At 46.2% G+C, this 23,415-nt stretch overlaps 1 long non-coding RNA gene across 4 annotated transcripts in view; it reads left to right on the top strand.

Moving 5' to 3' along the window:
• LOC311439958 overlaps positions 1 to 23,415 on the top strand; it is a 62,061-nt gene that overhangs the window by 11,131 nt on the left and 27,515 nt on the right. For all 4 annotated transcript variants that reach the window (XR_014695109.1, XR_014695110.1, XR_014695111.1 and 1 more), the window contains one exon: positions 669 to 860. This is a non-coding gene — a long non-coding RNA (uncharacterized lncRNA). The remainder of the gene's footprint in view (positions 1 to 668; positions 861 to 23,415) is intronic.

The raw sequence follows: 23,415 nt of genomic DNA on the forward strand, positions 1-23,415 counted from the left end.
GCAGCACTGCATGTCCCTGCTGCCTCTGGGGGCTCATCCCTGGACCCAAAACGCGTCCCTGGGCATAGGGCATGCATGCTTCTGGGGGCAAAGAGTGCCAAATTCATTCGGTTGCCCCTGGCTCCCTCCTGACTGAGTGGGGAGGAGGACGGGGGCTGTGCTGGCTGCAGTAGTCGGGGGTTTGGGCCTCCCCTGAAATTCAGCAGGTCAAAACTGACCGAAGGCACGAGGGAGAAATCCCAAACCCCATCCAGAAGCAGAGAAGGGAAGCTTTCATGGTGCAGCTCTCATTTCCACCATTTCCATTTCTTCTGCTGCTTTTTTTAATGAAGTAACAGACAGTTTGTTTCTATTTAAATGACAAAATTGTCGCAACTGTGACAATTCCAACATCCCGAATTCTTAAGTTTAGGTCCATTTCCCTCCTCTTTCTCCACCTCCTTTCCTCTTTTCTGGGATACAGAAATTGGGATAGGGTTTAAGGAAAGGAGGTAAAGACTAAAGGGAATCCTGAAATATCTCAACTTCTGAAAAGGGAAACAAAATGATTTTATTTTTTGTTTGCTTCTTTGGGGTCTTCTGTTCATTTTTGGGAAAAAAAAGTCTGCCTATTCCATGCCAAATACCTTATTTTTCTTTTTTTTTTTTTTTTTTTTTTCCCCTCCCAGCTGAGATGAATGCCCGTGTGTGAGAAGCAACGACGGTGTCTTGTTGTGGAAAGCTTGTGCTCACCGAGGCTGGAAAATCCTTCAAAGAAAGGCTCTGGTGATCCCGGGCAATTGGGAATTCCCACGCTGATGATGGATCAAACCAAGGCAAGGAAACAGCAGTGGATAAATGGCACAAATGAAGCATGGAAGGTGAGGATGTTGGGATGGGGCTGGTTTGGAGGGATTACGGGGCGAGGGGCTGACAGAGAGCTCCCTGGGTTTAGGTGAGGGCTGCAGCTGGTCCCTGGGCAGGCAGGGGGTGACTCGACTCCTTCTTCCTACTCGTGGCTTTTACAAAGCTCCAGCACTAGCTGGCAGGGTGACTTTGTGTCACCACGGAGTGCAGGTGGCTTTGTAGTAATGAGCTTAGAGCTAATGAAGAATATCTTTGGGTGTTTCTTTGGAAGAAAATGCTGATCCATTTATAACAAGTCACCACTTGCAAAGCAATTACCTGAAATATGTGTTTTTTTCTCTTTCTATATAAAGAATGAACCTTTTTAATTTTTAAATCAAAATATGTCAATGATGCCTGTCAAGAGTGATTGGTTTTTGTAATTTAATTGTTGTGAACATATCCTGTGAGAAGTCTGCAATAAGTCTGTCTTTTTTGTTAGGCTTAAAAAAGAAAAAGCAAAAGCAAGCAGGGCTAACTCCCTGGAGTGTAGGAGGGATGTTTTTTTTTCCTAAAAGTGCCAAACTTCTGAAATCCGAAGGCCTCATACGTGCACATTTCCATGTAAATACCACAATATCTGTGGATTTTTTTTTGCCTCTACTTCTTTACTGTTGACTTCCATGGGTGGTTGCACGAAGAAGTGATGCAGACAGCTCTGGTCCCTTCCTTGCTTGGTTATGAGAAATGGGTTTAATACTGGAGCTGCTCGGGTCCATCACCCATGACCTTTGGGTGCCCATCTCGTTCCCTGCAGTGGACGCTGGGCTATTAAATTCTGCATATTTTATAGGGAGCCAAAGAGGGAAATGGTGCTGATGTCAAAACTGTTCTGCGTAGGTGTGGCTGCTCCATGCTGTGTCCTTTTTCTGTGACCCTCTCCAGCTTGTAGCAGGAGGTTACAGCTTCTTCTGGTGCTGGTGGGCTCTGGGGTCCCCGTCTCCAGCACAACCCCACTCCACAACCTCAGTGGGTGAGGGGGGATGAGGAGTGTCGGGTCAGGAGCACCTCGTTCTTCATCCTCTGCCCTGGGAGTGCCGTTCCCTGTGACTTGAAGGGGAGAAGCCTAAATGGCTCCTTGTTTTCCAAGCTGTTCCAACTGTGATGGTGGTAAGTTTTTGGCTGAGTAAATTAAAAGGCTTGAGTGCTTGAAGGGGGATGAAGTATTACTGGTGTTTATTTTAAAAATATATATGTGCTGGTTTTTACAACACTTTTCATGGCTCATGAAATCCCTTTTATTTTAATTTCCTTCCTAGAAAGTGTGTGATGTGCTGCTCATTGCTCAAACTCAAAATAAGATTTTTATCATGGATAGCATCCGTTTTAAAATGTTTGACAAACAAATTCCTCTTATTTTCCCCGTTTTTACCTACCCCAGGGCTTAAGTAGCTCATAAACAACAACAGCATCAACAAAAATTGTTTTGTTATTCAAATGAGACTTCTTTTTTCCTCTCTGCAAACTGTCTTTAACAATAATAACCGCCTAAAGCTCTCCGATTTCCTTCATAGGCAATCTTTCTGGCCAAACCCAAACAAAGTAGGGAGCCCATTTACCCAGAGCCCATTTTGCATACACCTGCTATAATTATTTTGATAGGCACATCAAGGGGAACGCGCTGCTGCACAACACTCCTGCTTAATTCCTTCTGTGCAGGAGCATCACCTCGCTGCCTTGACGGAGGACTTTGTGGTATGGGGGCTGGATGGTCCCTGGCTGGGAAGGGGCAGGGTGCTCTCAAACCAAGGCCACGTGCCTGTAAGGTGGGGGCTCTGCTCTGTCCACAGATACTGTGGGACTTGTCTGCTTGATGGTCACCGCATCCTAGTGAGGTGGAATTAGCCTCGTTTGGCAGATTGCTAAATGAGACGGGGAGAGGTCAAGTTGTCTGACAGGTGTTGATCAGCTCTTGCAGCACTCTTGGGGTTAGAGCTGCGGTGTGACACCAAGGCAGCTGCTGCCCTACAGCATCTTTCTGTGTTTTTTTTTTTTCTTTCCCCTGTATATTTTTATGTCCATATTCCCAATGAGTGTTGTGCTGGGATGTATGGAAAGTCTTTGCTGTGGTGCAAAGGGGCAGGTTTTGGCAAGCAAGAGTGCAATGGCATTGCTGAACAGATGCAGAAAAGCCAGGGCAGGAGTTCCCTACGTGTTGTCTCAGCCACACGGGACACGAGGCAGTGCTTTTAATCGGGGCTGATCTGTGAGAAGAAAGTTATGTGTCTCTTTCATGTGCTATTTTTGCCCTGCTTTGGCAGTGGCATGGGGGAGAGGCCTGACTAATGAGAGAGCAGGGTTTTTTGATGCCAGCCCAGAAGGCAAGTGCCAGCTCAGTCATCTTTTGTGCGTTGGTTCTTGAAGCCATAGGTGGTCGTGGGGAGGACTGCGAGGAGGCTTTCCATCTGATGTCGCACCAGCTGCTCCCGAGTGCACGTGGCTGAATTTGGGAAAAGAAAACTGGGAAAGGGAACTGAAACCCCCTGGTGTGGATGCTGACCCCATAGCATAAGCATCTCTATGCAGGGCTTTGAGGTTTGTCCGTTGACTATTAGCACAATCCTGGACCTTGTTATAACTCTTTGAGCTATTCTGTGTAAGTTGCATTGATCTGTGGTTAAAAAGCACTATTTAAGAGCTAGGTATTATTGTGATCTGCTTTTACCTTCTCTAATCCAGTCCTGAAGAGGAAGATTTGTACTGTGACAAGAGAAGCAGTGCTGCAGGGATTAGCCTCCACATGCACAGAGAAGAGCGGATCTGGACTGCTGAGCCCTGTTGGCTTCTCCAAGCTCTCAGAGGCTTTCCCATCCCTTCTCCATTCACCGCAGTAGCCATGCAGTGGAGGAGTGTTTTCCTGGGGGGTTGATCATTGTTCACCCTTGCGATGGGAGAGTGAGGGGACAGGTAAAACTTCAAAAAACTCCAAAAACCTGCAGTTGTGGGGTTGACAGGAGATAGACTTGACATGGTAAAAGCAGAGCTATCTCTGAGGCATAAAGGCTCACAGACGTGCCATCCTTAGCTATTGCTCCTTGCAGTGAAAAGGGTTATGCAGTTTGGTGGGGAGAAATGTGTATTTTGCCTCTGCTTTTATTGCTGACATTGTTGCAGGAATTGTCCTTGTGTTTTCCTGGAGGGGCTTTACCCAGGTGTTTACCCTGGGATAATATGAAATAGGGCTGGGAAGGGTCCTGGGGGTCATTTAAGTTCTCTTGTGCAGGATCAGTTTGACCTAACGCACCAACTATATCTGAACTTAAAACAAGTCTCATCTGCAGCTGAAGAAGCTTGCTGACATCCAGAATTTCATTGTTTGAAAGCAGGCAGACCCAGATTTTTCCTTGCTGAAAGAGGCAAACGGTATTTAAAAACATGTTCTGGAAAATGCGGGTGACTTTTCTCAATGCTGTGTAACTTCAAAAATCAATTACTTTCTTTTACACTAAAGAACAATTAAGCTGTTCAAACCACTTGGCAAATAGCTACAACATCCAGAGAATGAGAACTTCTGGAAAGGCCCGTGGTGATTGCTTAGATGCCTGCAGATGCCTGCCTTTGATTAAATTAGTTAATACAGATTTTCTTTCTCCTCCCTTTCCTCTAGCTCTGAGATGCAGAACGCAGGAGGCTTTGAACTCGTATTTTACATTCTTGTGCCTACCTCAAACCCACCTTGCGATAAATATTTGAAAGTTTGACTTAAACTGCTCCAAATGCTTTCTAGATTCCCAGATGAATCGCTAAATTGCCTAAAAGGAGAGCCTGAAGATGAAACAAACTCCACAGTAGCAAAGCAGACTGGAAGATTACATATTCCTGTAATTGATAAAAGTGTCAAATTTTCACCTTTGTAAAAGAAAATCTATATATTAAAGCCCTCAGATTATCTGTGAGGACTTTATAGCTATAGAAATCAAAGGCAAACTGTCAATTTTCCTCATTTTTTCTCTCATTTCCAGGAGAAAATTCTCCTTATTCTCTCCAAATAAGGACTTTTTTTTTCCCCATTGGAAACCTAGAGGGAAAGCCTGGGAAACAGAGGTTAATAACCTTGATTTAGAGCAGTAAAAGCGAGTGGAAAAAGACAAGTTATTTAACTCAGGCAAGGCTGAGCATTCGGGGTGCAGGCAGCGGGGTGGCGGTTTGCTCAGCCATTGGGAAAGCAAGTCTTAATTCCTCACCGCCTGGCCTGCTGGTTTTGGAGGATGTTTGTGCCTCTCGTGCGAGAAGCTTGCCTCTTGTCGTAAATCAACTCCATCCTCTTTGAAACTGAACGCAACTGGGGGTACTCACAGAAATAATCAATTTGGTTCGTGCTTGGAAACCAGCTTGGGTTGAAATTTTGGGTAGTATGGCTGCATGTAAGAGTGCTGCTGCTGAGGTCAAAAGCATGGGCTTTGGGAGAGATTTATTTGGATTTTTTTTCTTGTTTCACCAGAAAGGGGTTAACCAAGAGGAGATGTGCAAGTTGGCACAGACTGGCTTTTCTTAACGTGTGTCATGGTCTCATCCATGGCTTAATTCATGTGAAGAAGCAGGGTCTGCTTGCTTGGGGCATTTTGAAAGCCCTATTTCTACATTCTTCCTGGAGAAGTGCTTGGGAGTAGCATCCTGTTGTTCTGTGATCCTGCTGGTCTCTAAATCTGTGGGATGGTGTGGCAGGAGACCCAGACACTGCAACCCAGACACTGCGCTGGTGTCTGATGTCTGTGAAAGGCAAACGTGGTCTGATCGTGTACCACGTGGTGTCATGAAGCTCCTGAAAGCTTATTCTTTTTGTCAGTTTTTTTTTTTTTTTCCCTTCTGGGTTTTAAGTTTCTGCTGCTACATAGCTTTGTAAAATAATAAATAGCAAAAAAAAATATTCTTAGAAATTCATGCCCAAGGCTGGGGCTTTTTCTAAGTAGTCCTGATTCTTCAGAGGGAAGCTACTACTAAGCAAAAATTACCATAATTAACTATAGTAAACTGCTTGCCATGTGATGTCAGAGACTTAAAAGCTTCAGTAGGGATCCATGCAGTATCTGAAAACAAGGCCTCAATGGTCTAATTAAAAAAGAGCAAGAGAGTGGAGCAGGAAAGGCTAGTGATAAATCTAAACAAATCACAAAAAGCTGATGAGAGGGAAGGTAAACGAAGCTTTGCATCTTAGTCTAAAAAGAGCCCAGGAAATCCGGATTTCTTCTTGCCCCACACACGTTCTGAAGCCAAGGGTCCCTCTTGCTTTGGATTTCATGCAGATTCACTGGGAGTTTGGATCAGGGCGCAGAGCTTTTCAGTGTGTGAAGCAGACACATTCCCTTTAAGACTGCCAGTGGTGGGAGAGCACATCAGATTTTTGAGCAAGTTCACCCTGAGGCAGCAGCAGCCTGGTGATGAATGCGGGCAAGGCAAATATTTGTATAGCAATTACCCATGCGGTGCGCTGGTAATAACACAGATACGTTTCTGGTGAGATGGTGCTCGCAGCAGTTCAAATTGGGGCTGTAAATACATCGGCTTCCTGGGAAGCAGGAGGATTTACGCTACCAAAAGTGCTCTCTCTGAGCTCGTGCGCTGTGACACTGCTGCTGCCTCAGTGGGGGCCAAGCAGATCTCCGAGTGACTGCTGGTTTGCTTTTCCAGCGGCTGTACCTTGAATGCTGTCACCGGCACGTGGCAGGCTGTGGCTGTGCCCTGCCACCCCTGTGGGCTGGAGGCTGGTGCATACAAGCTGCGTGTCCCAGGCTGAGCTCTGCTTCTCCTGCAGCCTCCTCCAGTGCTGCTGGGAGCAAGGATGCTTGGAGGCACATGAGGCCTTTGCAACCTCACAGCTGCCTGGCTGGAGAAAAATAAGGTGCAGACCAAACTGCCTGAGGGAGGTTGCACACATAAATGAATAATCAGGCTTTGCCCTCAAGGCAAAGTTCTCTGGATTGCGGCTGTCTGTTCAGATGGCCGGAGGTTTCCCCGAGCCTTTTAATGAGAGGAGTTGTGCTCATCTTCCTCAAAGCCGTGATGCAATCTTTGGTTTCCCATCTGTCCCTTTTCGAAATTTGTGTGGTGGGAAAAGCAGTTTCTTTTCCTTCTCATACTGACTCCTCTTCGGTTGTGGCTGTCTGATACACAAGTCAGCTTTTGAGTTTGGATCCATGGGTCCCACTGGTTTCCCCAAGACCTTGAGTGAGGCTGTAACCATGGCAATTCCCTTTTGCTGCTCAGACAAACCATCTATGTGGAAGACTCTTGGCCTGCCATCCTGAAACGGAAAAGCAAAGCTTTGCTCTGAGAGCTCCCAAGCAGAAGAGAGGGAATCAAGAAAGGCTTTTGGCTGCTGTTGGGCTGTGGCTGCAGTGTGTCTGGCTAGAGAGCATGAGGATAGCCCTGGTGGGTTAGAGCAGAGAGCTGTGGCAACGCTGCCCTGTCACCACTAGCAAAGGCCTGTGCAAGGTTAGGGTGAGCAAATAAAGATCTGCTCTCCTCAACTCTATGTTTCTGGTGATTGGTGTCTCAGAGGCTTCCAGAACCAGGTGTAGCATCTGCATGCAATAGCACAGTAACACGGACTGTGTCCTGTTCCAGCTGGAGCTGGTTTGCAAAAGCTTTGGGAATGCTGCATACATCTATTTATCTGCTGAAAGCCTGGGCCAGGTGATGGTTCCTTTAACGCAGTGCAGGTCCAGTGTGGTTCTGCTCATTAAAACAAGATCACCTTGGCAGGCCTTTCCCATGCTGCTACCATTACGGATGGCATAGCTGCATCCTGCCAAACTGCCTCAGGGCAAACTGTGAGCACAAATGAGAAAAAGCTTTTTTCTTTATTTTCTTTTTTTCCCCCTCCTGTCCAGTAGAGTCACACTATCCGGGAACCAGAACAAACTAGACCTGTGAAAATATCACTCCTTGTATCCTGTGGGCTACAGAGGAGAAACAGCTATTCATCTGATCCAAGGCAGTCTAAGGGGAGATGCTCCATGATTAATGGAGGGTGCAGTTCAGAAATGCAGCTGAGCTGATCCAATGTTCCTGATCCTGAAAGTTTCCATGTTCCCTCTGCTTGTATTCACTGGGGCAGCTGTAGTCAGCTTGGATTTCAGTTTTGGTGGTCAGCTCCTTCTGGAATGATTCAGCTCACCTATCTGGCAGAAGGATAAACGTGACCAACTTACTTTTTTTCCCCAATATGGGGAAAGGAATCACTTTGTCAGATTAGCAAGCTGAATGGGTTCTGTGCAGGGTCTGGTACAAGGGCAAGGGGTGGGAGTGGAACCATGTGGCTGATGATCAGGTTGGGGAAAGGGAGGAGGAGATGAAGGAGGGCTAGGGCTGACTGCTGGTGGCTATTAGCTGTGACAGCTGGCATTACAAGAGGTTAATCTTCTCCACAGGTTTGCAGCCACAGTGATCAGGTTGGGTAGTCTGTGTCAAATACTGTGCAGAAGCCCAGCGTGAGGACAACACCTCTGATTTTCGGAGAATGGATGCACTTGGATTTATGAATGACTTTTTTTTTTTGAATTTTCTCCCAGGAAGCCTCCACAAGACTGTTTACATGTTTATGTCTTCTTTTAACCTAATTACTGAGCAGCAGCCTCACGTGGAGCTGCAGTGTATGCTAGCAGAGGCACTGCTGGTACAGCTCTTCTGCCTCCCCAAACAGCATTATATACAGCAAACAAAGCAGCTGTCTCGGCTACAGTTGTTACAAGCTGTTATTCCCGCCTCCTACCTATCCTTTGAGATGATAATGTTGTCTCCAAAACTCTGCGGTGTATGTATACAGTATTTATGTGATATAAATTGTAGTGCTCACTGTGAAGTGCGCTGTGGTGATGCAGCTCCCTTTCCTCGTTCCCCGTCTATCTGGGAGATGTATTGCACAGCGTGGTGGAAAGCCCCACCAGCAGCTTACACCTGCAGCAGGAATTTCCTCCAGGCAGCCAGACGCAGCTCGAGCTTTAGTTATAAGAGAAGACTCGGTAGCTGGAAAAAGTACCTCGAGGTACTGGTGGTGGGAACCACTGGGCTTGTGATGGTTCTGGATCCTGGAGATCCATCATCTTCTTGATGGGATGGTTCAACACTCTGGAACTAGAGTTTTATGACCAAGTGGGGTCTCTTTGCATTTGTGCTCCTTGTCATCCTGACAAGTCATCTGGTCAGGAAGAACCTTGAATAGTGGAGTTGGCGCTTTCCACCCTGACATCCCTTTGCAGATGCAGAAATGAAGCAATAAGGGGGCCTTATGGGGTGATGCTATTGCCCAAGGAAGGATGAGAAGAGGGATACGTGCTGGTAACCAGTGGGCCACCCTGGGATTACCCAGCATGGGCCTAGTGAGCTCCTTGCTCTTGGAGGGAGTCAATGTGGGAGTAAGCATAGCTCCTGCTTTCTTCTACCTTTTTCTGATTGAATGTACTCCTGTGGATTTTAGGCTTGCATCCTACCAGTCTCAGCCTGACCAGCACATGGCAGACAGTGCACTGGTCCCTGTGGGATGTCCCTGTCTGATTTTTGCAGGCCCCATGTTCTGTGGGTCCCCTTGTACCACCCAAACAAGGTGCCCACAGGTGGAAACATAATCACCACAGGCTCCATACACAGGCAGTGGAGAGCTGCTCATCCCACTTGTGACCTGAGGGCTGCATTTCCCTACCTTAGGCAACTTGACAAGGCATCTGGGCCCGAATAGCCAGCACGTGATATGGATGTTCCCCCAAATGAGATGTGTACCATGTGCCCTACTGTTATGGCCTGCCCATGCCCCTTCTTGGAGGAGGACCTGTCTTGTGCTTCATGGAGCATGTACCCAGAAAATTACAGCACGAGCACATCATAAACTGCAGGTTATTAATGTCAGCTGGCTGCAATTTTAGCACATTCGAAACTTCAGGAGCTGGCTTGTTGTGGTTGCAGCCAGGTGCTGGGCTGCCTCCTCCACGTCGCTGTGCCAAAGCACCTGTTCCTGAGCACTGTCTCTTCTCCTCCTGAGCACCTCGTGCCAAAGGCCGTGCTGACTGCAGCTCCTGCAGCAGTTCCCTGAGGTGCAAGACTGTGTGTGGATCTGTCCCGACACCTCCTCGTTCCTCTGCTAGGTGCGTGCATCTCCCTACCCTCACCTCTTCTTGCATTGCTGCTCCTTGCAGCTGAATGGTGAGAGCGAATGGTTTGTGAACTCTGGCTGAACTGACAGGATCTCTTCATAACGCTCCACATTTCTGCAATTAGTGTTTTTTTTTAATTTAATTTTATTTATTTTTAACAGGCTCTGCTCCCAGATTTACTGAGCTGAATGCAATCGTTTAGCTTCATTATTCTGTTGCAATAGGTCTGCTGGCAAGTTTATTAAGCAATAAGGGATGAAAGGCAGCAGGTTTCTAGGTGGTTATAGTGTGTGTTGTGTAGTGTTGATAAGGCACAAGGTCGAAGGCTCACAGCTTTAATCACTGGAGAAAAACACCCTGGAGGACAGAATCTTATTGGTATAATGGCATGGAAGTGAGTCATAAAAAAATGAACTGCTATTTCAAACTGTCCATTCCTCTGCCTGGAGAAACCAATGCGTAGGAGACATTGTTTGTAGGATTGCTCTAATATCACATCTATGGCTGTCTTCCCCTTAAGGATCATGGGCCTGGTGGAAATGGAAATCCATTGAACCAGCTCTTTTTTTTTTTTTTTTTTTTTTTAACCTCCTAGTCAGAGGGCTCCAGTTTTGGTTGATAAAATTCATGCTGAGGGGCTTTGTCCCCCTGCAGGAACCCTGGAGTTCTGTGTGTCTGCAGGGAACTTGTCAGATCTCATGAAGTCTGGCAAGCTGCTCCTGGTGGCCCCGCTGGTGGTGTTGTGGCTTCTGCCTTCATCGCATGGTGCTGCTGCCTCTCTCCTGCTGCCATCCCATGGGCATCCTGCCTGGTTGTAAAGCAACAGCATCTTCCTTGGGCCTGAATGTAGCTGAACCACATCATTTTGTGCAAGTGGACTTTTTTTTTTTTTTTTTTTTTTCTGAACAAGTAGACCATGTACTGCTGTCACTCCTCTTTCTTACATACTGGTGTAAAGCAATATTAAATCAGGCAGACCTTAGTGATTGGGTGAGGTAGTGAAAATAAGATGTGGGGCCATGTAAAACATTGATCCTGGGACTTTCATGAGACCAGGCACTGCAGGTGTTGGGCTTTCTCAGAAAGAAATAGGGACTGGACAGAGCATAGTTTCACTTAGTTCCACTAATGATAGGGAAGTGCAAATATAATCAATGGGGTATTGGTGACATTGTAATTAGTAAGCAAAGACTCAGAAAAGAGACTTCCCACAAGGTGGGAATTGAAGATTCCCACAAGAAGTTGGGAATCTAGGTGTGTTATAGGGACCCTCATGTCTTGCAACCAGAAGCCTGGCCAGGAATACCCTATGCACCTCATAAGCAAGCCATGTTGTTTTGTTTCACTGACTTGTTAATTTACCTGTAAATTAAGGACCAAAATTGTCTGGATTGTTACTTATTTTTAAACTTGGGTTTACATCCACAGGGGCAGCAGAAGGTGGACTTACATTTTGCTTGTTGCATTAAAAATTAATGCTAAGTGTTCCCTTTGTCTCCATAAAACAGTTCACAGCATTATTACATGAATTTTCTTCACAATCTGTCCTCTCATCTCATGCCGTCCTGAAAGAGGCTTTGCTAGCTTGGGACAGGCTCTGATCATAAAAGAGGAGGCTTGCTGGCATCAGCTGGGCCAGGTGAGGAGTCTACACAGAGCTGGAACAAGGGGAATCTGATTTTAAAGTCTCTGCTTGTGTGTCTGCTTTGTCACTGGTCATCGTTGTGGTGTTTAGCAAGTCACGTCACTGCTACCAGAGTCCTGGCCTTATATGCACCCTGTAAATCTGGGCTCATAGTACATAATAAGGTAATTTCAGGGGGAATTAACACATTTCAATGGATTAGAGGCCTATCCTTTAGAAATGCTAAGGAATATTATTGCCTCCCCATGGAGGTTATTAGAAATTGAAAGATGACATCTGAGGGGAAGATACCATTACAACAATGTAGAGAAGCCAGATGGGCAAGGGATCCACACAGCTTCTGTCAAGAAAACGGGGAACATCTGTCTCTGTGGGGAATGGAAGAAATAACTAATGTACCCGTGTACAGCCTGCGAGATTGATAGCTGCAATTTAGCAGAGGCTGTTCAGCACTTTTATCAGCAATGACAAAGTGGCCTGCCGTATTACCTGTTTCTTAATCAATCTCTTGATTGCAGTGTGGAAGGGGCTGGAGTTTCTGTCTGAAGAGAGAGAGATCTTATAAAATGAAACAGCAGTGACACAACCATATGGGGGACCATATGTGAGGACAACATCTGCAGAGGGCTTCATCTTTTTTCTCTTTTTTTTTTTCCTTCTCATTTAATTGCAAGGAGTTATTGGATTAATATGCAGATCAGGTCAACAGCCATATCTGAAGAGCCCAGCACTGTGAATCAGACTCCTGTGGCAGGGAAGCAGAAGAAGTTGAGTCCTGTGACGTGAGAGAAGATTAATTTAACGCCCTAATGTGTAAAGCCTGCCCTTGTTGTAGGGAACGGAGGCTGCAGGAGAGCTCTGCATCACCTAGTCTCTGGGATGAATGCTGAATATGGTGGGTCACCACTTCAAGTCACTATGAATTGTTGACATTACAGGGCACCGTAAAGTCAAAATGCTCATCCTCATTTTGCAGTTCTGTCAGTGATGTTGTAGCAGCCAAGCTGGTGGCTTTAATGGTCTGAGCCTTTTGTAGGTGGAGTGATGTGATAAGGGCTAATGTAGGGCAGGGGAAACAGACAAGCTTCTGAGCACATCTCAGCTGATTTAATGTCAGAGATAACCTCCTGCCTGATAGCATCGCCCCATCCGTATAACATCTTGCAGCACACCAAGATGCCTGCAGCATGCTCCTTGCTCAGAAAACAGAGCTCCCAGGATATGGCAGGTATGATATGGCCCCCAGATTAGAAATCCACTGTGGGAGAGAAATTTACCTGAGAGAGAGAAAACTGTGTTGTGTTGTTTTGTAAGTCTGATTCTGTTTATAGCCTTTTCCTGTTCTGCTCAACTTACTGAAGCAGATTTTCATCTGGAGTAAATAATGCAACTGTTCCCTCCAGTGGAGCTACAATGATTCACACCAGCTTAGGTTTGGTTCCACTAACCTTAACTCCTCAGTGTAATTAACTAAGGTAACTGCATTCTCATACCCGTGTGTTTCTGTGTTTCTTTTTTTTTTTTTTTTTCATGCAACTTTAAGTCAACTACAGTGACTTTATATAGCCTGGAATAAACTGAACCCCAATAAAAGTTCAGGATCACCCTGCTTCTGTTAGGGTGGGAGATGTTTCTTTGATCCTAGTGATTTCTCAGCTGTGACTTTTGTATCATTCAAACTGTCCTAGTGCATAAGGTTTTTAATAGCAGGATAGGGTACCTGACATACCTTTGCTTTAGGAATCCCAACACCATCAGTATCTTAGTGTTGGTACCCAGAATTTAGCACCCTTGCCCCAGTGAGAGCCCATGGGGAGGGTTCTGGTGGTGGCGGCTCTGTGGCCAAGCTGTACTGGACCCAGTTAGGTGCAAGGCAATTTGGAAACAGCCTTAGCACCTGCATCATTTCCTTTGGTGTGACATTTTGTTGTTGCTGTGGTGAAATTGCAGGAACGTGGTTATGGTAATAAAAAAAGAACATGGTAATGCAGTGGCTGGAGGTGATATGGAAATGTGGTCATTCACCCTGCACAAATCATTGTGAGACTGCTGAAACTAACGGAGGGAAATGGGGAAATGCGATGTGTTCTAGATGCAGGCTTGAACAGCAGCTGAATTGCATTGATCAGTTCACTTTCTTGAATCAGTAGACAGGAACAGATATGAAAGAGAGGAAGTGAATTGACATTATAGAAATGGTTGCTTTATTACCCCATTATCTCATTCTCTTATCCAATGAAGGCCCAGTTGTTCAGCCCTTTAACCAAAAACTTTTTTTTTTTTTGTCACACCATAGTGTAGTAGCTTTGTGCAGTGAGGGTGTTCATTGAATTCTTTCATGGCTGGTGCAATAGCTTTGGCTGAGAACATGTGCCATAGCCCTGTCCCCCCTAAAAGACAGGAGTGAACCAGAGAGAGGGGTGCTGAGCCCCATTAAAGGTTAGCCTGTGATGCCTTTCAGAGCTTTCTTCTGTGAACGCCCTCCCTTCACTGAAGAAGGCAAAGTGCTCTGGTGATGGATTTCATGGAATAGGACACCTGGGAGCAACAGCTATTCGAGTATAGTGATGTGCTTTATGGAGAGATTATGTTTTTGTTTAAGCTTGCTTGGATGTCAGAATGACAACTGTGTGGAGATTGTGTGGACAAATGAAGTGAGAGCTAATGCTCAGCAAGAGGTATGCAAGCCTCCCAGGGGGCATGGATTTGCAGTAGTACAACACAAAATCAGATTTCAGAGATCAGCCATGCTGAAAAGGTATCGACTGAAGATAAAAGCAGATGCTTACCTGCTCACTTTGTGAAGTGCTTTATTGCTCACTTTTGTTTGGTTTTGCACTAAGTAAAGGGATCTCCGTCTCCTCTCTCAGGTGGGGCTACCCTTTGCATGCCCACAGAGCTCATCACTCTTTCCTCATCTCAGAAAGACTGAAACGCAAAGGGGGAGGGCAAGGCTTCATTTTCTGAGTACAGAAACAAAAACAAAAAAAAAAAGATTTGGCCGTATCTATTGTGGATTGATGAGATCCCGTTCACCTGTTGAGGATTTCTGGCTTCATTTTCCATTATGGGATGTGAGAAGAAATGTGGGGAAGGAAATTACAGGACATCAGAGTCTGGTTGAAGTTGGAAGAGACCTCTGGCAATCATCTAGTCCAACCTCCCTGCCAAGCAGGATCACCTACAGCGGGTTGCACCCCCACAATGACCAAGTGCAGCCAGCTGTACTGTCCCTGGTGGTGTACAGGGGTTGTCAGATCCCTTGCCCACAGTGCTGACCGTGGGTGGGTTCTGTAAAGGGAGAAGTGCAGGCACAGGCCCTTCTCCACTGTGAAAGCCCTAAATGTTTAGGTTAGTTTAAAGAAAATCCGAAGATCAGTTCTCCAGAGGGTCCCAGGGTGATCTGATGAGGAACACTTTTTTTTTGCTGTGGATGACCACAGGCATGTGGAGTCTGAGGGTGGATATCACCCAGCTGGCAGAGGCTGCACTGCTGGGGATCCAGAAACCAGGGGAGATGGACTGGGATGGGGAGTTTGGGCTCTCAAGTTTTAAGTCCCTCATTAATATTCAGGTGTGTGAAAAGCAGAAGGTTTTTGAGATCTCACCTGTTCCCATCACATTTTAGCTGAAAGCAAAGAAAATGAACTGTGTGGTTGGGATGAGCAGATAGATCTTACGGCTCAATGCTGCTGGGTCTCACGCAACCAGGAAAAAAAGTCACTATGTTTTAATGCCTTTCCTCGACCTTTGTGGTCCTGGTTTGACTTCTTGTGATGGATGCCTCTTTTCCAAACACTGCTGGAGTTGAATGGGTGTGGAAATTGAGGTTGTTCCTGATGGTCAGGGTGGATGGACAACTTGGGGAAAGGTTGTCTCATACCCCAGTTATAAGGACAGGGCCTTGTTCCTCATGTTTTCTCACAGATTTCCATCACTGCCACCATGGAATTTTACTCAATTTCCTCTGTAAAAAGCTGGGAAAATGCAGGGTGGCTGCCACTTCCTACAGACAGTGAAATCAAAATGCCTGTGTAAAGGGAAGCAAAGATCCAGGCACAGGTGTTGAGGTGTCTGCAGCCTGCTCCATGCCTCTTCCAAGGCCTGTAGGTGAGAGATGCTGAAAGGAGGGCAGCAATCCAGGGCAGCTGAAGCAGTTACAGAGGAAATTGTGTGTCTCTGTGCCTCTGTATTTATCTCTCTGTGCGTCTGTTTCCCTGAATTTGTTCTTTCTGTTTTCAGAGCTGGTGGACTAACTCGAAAAAAAAAAAAAAAAGCATAGATGATTTACTGATCAAAACAGCTGTAGGAGTCTGCCCGAAGCAACTGTGGAGAATTTGGATCTATAATAAAACCCTGTGTGCTGTGTTATCATGTAAATATGGCTAGTAAAGTTAATAGTTCATAACATATAGGGGATCCGTAAATCTCAAGATGCCTTGACTGGTGAGAGCTGCTGACAGCTTTCCTCTTTGGGAGATGGTGAAGTGGTGGCTCAGACTGCTCAGCACTATCCTGCAGTTGGTAGCAAAGCTGAGGAGTGGCTGTAGTTCTTCATCCATCTACACCAGGCTGCTTTGCTCTCCTTCCCTGGTGACCAAAATGAGTTCACACAAGTTCATTGTCCCCCCCAAATCCCACTGAAGCTGACAGGAGAAGAGGGCCACAACTCCCTAGTAGCTGAAGCAAGGCTGCTGCTCGGCCCTGTGACTGTGGGTCGGGTGGTTTTGGTCCTGTTCCTGCAGTCAGGGCTTCCATCTGCTTTTCTATAGAGGTCACCAACCACGTCAGAGACCCCAATCCTCGCTCCTGTCAGCTGGGGTCAGACAGGACTCATTAAAGAATGTAAATAAAGGACGCGGGCAGGCCTGGCAGTGACAGCTTTCTTGTGGTGCCAGCAGGCCCTCTGTCAGGTGAAGCCAAACTCCCAGCGAGAGCTCCTCAGAGCGCCTTTGGGATGTGTACAGAGGAGCTCTGTGGCAAGATGAAATATTTAAAACCGCTTGGGTTTGAAGCGAGATGGGGGAGCAGCGGGCTCTTTAATCTGTGCACAGTTTTAAGGCTGCCTGTGAATCATTGATGAGGAGGGCAGAGTGTTTCCAAAGCTCTGGCAGGTCATTAAACCCGGTGATGGACTCATTAAGCAGGGAGCTGTGTGGAAAGCCCTGGACAAAAGTACCAGAGTATTTCACATGCGTTGCCCTGTGGAGCACCAGCATTTCTTACCTGTGACTCTTGGGGTATTATTGCAGTATTTATTAATCAAGGAAAATGTCTTAGGCTGGTGGATCACATTGCATAAGAGGAAATGTGTGAAAGAAGCTCTTTGATCTGTCAGGCAGTAGCATAAGCGGATACAATAGCTGGAATTCAGGGCTCAGAGTTGTTCTAGCCACCTATTGCACGTGGGGGCTGGGTAAATCACCATTGCCAGGGGTTTTAACTGGGACTGGACTGAGGTGAGGATTTTAGTGTCAGTGTTCTTATGGCTTGAGTGGAGGCAAAGCAGAAAAGTGCACTTTGCCAAGCTGCCTCCTCAGCCCCATGTGCCCATGCTGTAGTGCTGTCTGACCTCTGCTGCACTTGCTGCTCTGTGCCTTAGGCTTTTTCTGACCCACCTGCAAAGAGTGTACACATTGTTCAGTGGGCTGGCTAAGCTTACAGCCATCGCAATGACAAATGTGGTGTCAGATGATACCTTCAGCTGGATTTAATTTTCTTTTCTTCTGAGAGAGGTCTGTTTTTCAGCAAGAGTGTGGTCTTCTGCTGGCCATAGCCCTGAGTAACCCTGACCTTACTGCTTACAGGCTCTGGGCTCAATCTCCAGTTGTTAATTACACGGAGCTAGCTACTTGGATGGTGTGAACTGACATTACCCTCTTGGCATCGGATGGGTGTACAGGACTTGAAGGATATCCCCCAATTGTCTTACATTTACATAGCTGTGCTGCAAAGCGCTGTGCAAATGCCACACAGAGGAGATGATATCTGCCTTCCTCAGGGGGCCAGGCATCGTCCCTCAGCTGGCGAGCAAGCAGCAAATGCCCTTTTCTGCAGAAAGGCCACAGCTGTCTGCCCTGGCTTCCCTGGCCCTCAGGAGGTAGTGGGAACAGCTGCAATGGAAAAGACCCATAGAGGAGGAGCAAGGGTCTAGCAACGTGGATATGCTTCTGGGCTGAGAGCTCTGAGTTTCTCTTCCTTCTGCTTCCTGGTTGGGTTGAGAATGAAAAGAGCTGGAAGCAGCTTGGAGGAAGGGTTTGTCCGGCACTGCAGAGGCATGGGGATTTCTTGGATGCTGGGCTCATGGCTCAGGTAAGCCCACGTGTTGCTTGAAACCACAGGCAGCAATGAGATGGGAAAGAGCTTCATCCCCCTTGCTGGGCACACAGCGGTGTTAGCTGCATCTTGATGTTTATTCTTTCTACTTAAACTTTTGTTGGGACAGCTTACTCCTAAAATGCAATCGCCTCTGGCAGAGTGGAGGGCTGATTGCTGCTTACTATGGCTTAGGAATTCAGAAGAGGAAGTGAAGAGGAATTAAATAGGAAATTCGTATTCTGCTGCACACAAAGGTATCCGAGATGCTCTAGTTTTGTCCTCAAGTAAACAGTAATTGAGTTGTTCCTTTTGCTTGCTTTGGTTTATTGCTTGAAACAAATAAGTTCTCCCTTAAACGATCCATTTCCAGAAATCCTGTAAGCAGTGTGCTCGGTGGAGGTGGGAAGGAGGGGTATGTGAGAGGACTTAGGGGATGCACAATTGGGAACAGGGAGTGCAGTGGGAAAGAACAAATGAATTCTGACATTGTAAGTGAAGATTAAGCAGTGAAGAGAGTGTGGCTTCAGCTGGCAGTCATTACATTAACAGCTTGGATATTCCAGTAATCAGTTTAAAGCTAAGTTTATCATGCATGCAAAAAGCTCAGCTCTTCAAGGTGTGTGGCTGTAGCTCAGAGCAGTTGAAAGTTGAGAGAGATTAAGATGGTGTGGTGTAAAAGTGTATTAATGATGCTTCTTCCATCCATTGGAGGAAGAGACGGAGATGGCATGCTCAGGAGTAGATTTCTGTAGCTCATGATCTGCTCAGCTAAAGGAGGCAGCTGTTCTTTACCCTCTAGAAAGCCCAGTCACCACCTGAGACTGGGCCACATCTGGACTCCTGCCTCTTTTAGTAGTCTCTGGCTCTCCAGTTGATGAAATATGCTTCTGCCTGTTTTCTTTTTTACCTCCAGCTGAACAAACTGGCCTGCAGTGTATTACACAGCAGAACGAGCCTGTTCTCCTGCTCCTCCTTGCCCAGACATGCTTACCAGTGCATGCCAGTCCCTCTGAAGCCGGTGGGGCTGTGGGGAATGAGCTGTGCGATTGTACTGCCCTGGACAGACCTTCATCAGGTATAAATCTGCACAGGTTTCTGGCTTCAGTGAGTCCGGAGTCATTCGTAGCATGTTTTCTCAGTGTTTCCGCTCAGGCAAGTCAGCAGGCAATTGCCTTGAGTAGAGCTGGCTCCCTTAGGAGCCTCTGCCTGCGGACGTCCAGGGCCGTGCTGTGTTGTCTGGCATTCCTCTGCCTGTAATTAAAGGCAGCAGCTTCAATCCATTCAGTCATCAGCTCCTTTAGATGCCCTGCCAAGAAATAGATCTATATGTCCCAATTACTATGTGTATATATATGTATATAAATATATGTATTTTTAAGAACTGTTCACAGTTTCAGGGCCCTGTGATGTGCTGTCCCTCTCCTATCCTCAGTCCCTTTCTCATTTCCAGCCCCAAACTGGAAGGGACTCTGTCTCCATTGCTTCCTCCGTTGTGCAGACAGTTTTTGGCCATGCATTTTGGCACCTGACAGGCAGCAGCCCAGGCCCTGACAGCAGTCAGCTGTCCCATGAGTGCTTGCTGCATCCCCTTCCACTTCAGCTCGTGGGGAGGCTGAGACTTGACCTAGAGAGGAGTGGTGCTCTGAGATCCAAACCTCTGCTGTGGCTGGGTGTAGTCATGGTGTCAATATAGAATATGGTTGCCTAGAAAGTTGTATGGAAAGTGTTTTTCTATGCTCCTGCCTGCCTTTCCTCTCTATACCGGAGGTCAGCCTGATCCTTGCACCATGCAGGTAACTGGCTTGTAAAGGTACAGCCAGAGGACAGCTCTTACAGAGGAGCAAACAGCTAGAAAATCTCCCATCCCTGTGCTTCGCCAGAGAAGAAACAAGTCAGTGTTGAGTGTCTTCCATATGGAAAGTATGGTGCAACTGCAATCGTTCCATAGTCTGCTGTTCCTGTCTGTCCTATAGCTTTCAGGAGACCAGTGTGCCAGTCCAAGCTTTTCAAGTCCAGCAGGCTAGCAAAAACACTGAGACAAGTGGGAGAGAAGTTCAGGGAGAAGATGTCCTAAAGAAGCTACCACTTTCAGATTTTTTTTTACAAATCTAAGGGGCTGGAAGAAGATGCATTTAGAAAGGATGAAAATGCTGAAGATGGTTTACATGGATAGAGGACAAGGAAGGACGCCTGGGCACTTGTGGAATGCGTGCTGGGGAATGGCCTACAAAGCAGGCCACAAAAGGATGCTGAGAGCAATAGCATAAAATTAAGAAAAGGGGAAGCTGTAGGCTGGAAAGAATTGAAATTGTCCTGGTGAGAGATCTTTAACAAGCTGTGGGTAATTTCCTCAAGGGAAGCGGTAGACTCTCCATTGCGGGGATTGTTTAAAAAGTAAACTGGATGAAGCAGTAAGAAATATGCTCCAAGGACTAATCTGTCAACTTGAGGGATTAATGACCTAATTGGTCCTTTGGTTTCCTTCCATCTCTCATGCTCACTGCTCTGTGAGCAGCAGCTTCTAATTATTAGGTAGGAGACTAGGCTAAAGGAGTAGTCTTACTGGAAAAGCTTCCTTGCAGTGACCTGGTCTTCTTCCAGACCTCTTGTCCATGAAAAAGCTTTGGTGCTTTAGAAGATAGAATAGCTGTGGGGCTTAGAGGGTCCCAAACTGAAGCTTGCTCTTGCTTTCCTTATAATGCCTTGGGTTGTTTCTGTTTCTTCCTAGTAGGATATTCTTGTGACACCTGCCCCAAAGCAAGCTGTTCCTACAAAGCTATCATAATTTGGTGTCGTTCCTACATCTCTTGGCTGCGTTGTGCTGAACTACTTTCTGCATGCTCCTCAAGGCTTCTTCAAGGCACAAATTGGCACAGAGATTGTTCTGGCGTCAGATCTTGTTGCTTTGGATTATCTGGTGAGGCAGAACAGACAAAGCTTTGCAATCACCCTTCTCCCGTCCCCCCCATGCTTTCCATCTTCTGAGTTTCTGGTGATATTTTGCTTCCCAAATGCCCCATGAAGGAACAAAGGACATGATCATGGAAAGAGGAAGGTCGTGACACTTGTCTTCTGCTATTCTTGATGCTTGGAAAATACACACTGTCATTGGAGAAAACTTCAAGATGCTCAAGAAACCAGGACCTGTCCTGCACTGCAAGAACATCAAAGTGGTTGGAGGTAACCACAGCAAGACAGAACACAGCTGGCTCTCGCACCTATCTCACGTCATCCCAGTAATGATGAACAGCATCCTTTTTTCTTACCCTTTGCCATGACTGTTTCCCCTTCCCTTCTATCTGTACCATTTAGGACGTGTGGATCATTGCTACATCTACTGTGCTGCTATACCCGAGGTCTCAAGGGCCGAGAAAACTGTCTTGCTGTAGTTTTCTTGTCATCCTTTTCCCTTTGTACATCTGCTGGTAAAGCAGCCTGGCAATAGATGAAACTTTAAATACATTAGACATGCATTTGCATTTGAAGGAGGAAATAAAATATGCATGATTTGTCCTAATTCAGACTCACAGACTGGTTCCAGATTGCCCTCCTGCAATCGGAGTGTGACTTTTTAAAAACAATTTCAGTCACTCTTTGATTTTATTTTATTTTTTTTTTCAGGTTTAAGTGATGGGGTTTCCAGGGCTTTTCAGTGAAGGTTTCTTCATTTGGTAGAGGTGATCTCTAGGTTTCGTGATTTCTTTTCAGAGTCTTCAGACCTGTTTCCTGTCAACTGTTAGTCCTTCTAGCCTTTGGGGGGTTACTGAAGCTCACCCTTGGGTTGGGATTGGTCCCAGCATCTTCTGTGTGTCTGAATTCAGCCCATGTCTTGTCTTTCTTATCTTATTTTCAGTGACTTCTCAAACTACTTAAAGGTATCTGTTACCTTGGAGCTTAGCAGGAACTGGAACAGGCTGCCCAGGGAAGTGGTGGAGTCACCATCCCTGGAAGTCTTCAAAAGACGTTTAGATTTATTTTATTATTGTAGAGCTTAGGGATATGGTTTAGTGGAGGGCTGTTAGCGTTAGGTTGGAGGTTGGACTCGATGACCTTGAGGTCTCTTCCAACCTAGAAAATTCTGTGATTCTGTGATTAGCAGGTTGCATTGCTGCTTCTAACTTGGACAGCACAACCTTGGCAAATGGCACTTGAAGTGGCAGCTCCTGTGGCTTCCCTTATGTTTTACCTTTCAATATTTCAGCGCTTATGTGCTCTGTTTGGTATTACCTGGCTATAAAATTCCCAGAAGGACAACGTTGTGAAGCAGGACCACTGATCTTCTGTCTTATATTTCAGGCTATCCTTAAGACTATTGGCACGCAGAGCACGAACTTCATGCTGAAAAGGGATTTCTGCAGACTGTGTCCCTGGCTTGCTCAGTGCAAGACTGAGAATTTATGCGTATGTGGGAAGGGATGGGGTTGCACATGTAAAGACTGGGCAAGTGAAAGGCCTGGAGATATCAGAGGGAGGCAGTACTTGGGGTTTTTAGCCAGCAAAGTCCGGTGGTGGAGGGAGATGAAACAGGTGAGTGTGTGATCTGTTAATATCAGATGTTAGAAGATAAGAAAAATAACACAACAAGATCTGTTAAAAAAAAAAAAAAAAAAAAAAAAAAAAGGACCAGAGTTGCTTGGAGGGGAATGGCACATTGACTTGGCTGTGGTCAGCAGTGCCAGTTATACCTCCATGTAACTGGGAGGGAACTTGAGATTGGGAAGAAGGTATGGGGATGTTCCTGGTGAGGTGTGAAAAAAAAGCTACTGTAATAAATCCAGAAAGGTTCTGAACACCACTTTACTGTGTTTCTATGCTGTCCTTTCTCCAGCTGCTAAAGCTGAGAAAAAAATAGAAAGGCTTTCAACAGATATTCATTGGCAATCAGAAGAGAAATATCCACGGTGCTGTGTCTGTTTTCCTTGGCCACTTCCACTTAATGAATGCCCTTAGAAAAGCAGCTCTGCTATTGAGCCAAAGCAAATTCTGCACCATGTCGGTTGGTTGTGTGTGCCCTGCGGACAGAGAACAAAAGTGCTAATGCATGATTTATGCATCAAACCGGCACAGTAACATTAACTAGCTAAGCTGCACAATGTGCCTGTTAAATAGAGACTGCATCTCCGCAGGCTAAAGTGCTTCTCACCCTGACCCACCTGCTTTACTGAGGTTATTCCAGCTCTTCCTCCCCGCTGCCCTTGGAGGTGAAAGCATCCTCTGTGCTGCTGTTGTGATGCTCAGGCACAGGGAGGAAATGTTTCTCAGCTGCTGTACCACAACTAGGATGCAACATTTTTAATCAGGGGTTTATCCTAGCTGAATGTACCTGCTGAACTAGGGGGTGCAGGGAGGTAGCAGAGAGGGTCTCTCTGGGCAGATTTATTGCAGCCCGTTCTCCTGTGATGTGAGTATATCATCTTTGTGGTTAGTATTTTGTTTTAGAAACTCATTATTAGGAATCTCGTTATTAGATTTCTGTCTCTC

This window comes from Aythya ferina (genome assembly GCF_964211825.1).
Source record: "Aythya ferina genome assembly, chromosome: 7".
Classification (NCBI taxonomy): Eukaryota; Metazoa; Chordata; class Aves; order Anseriformes; family Anatidae; genus Aythya; species Aythya ferina.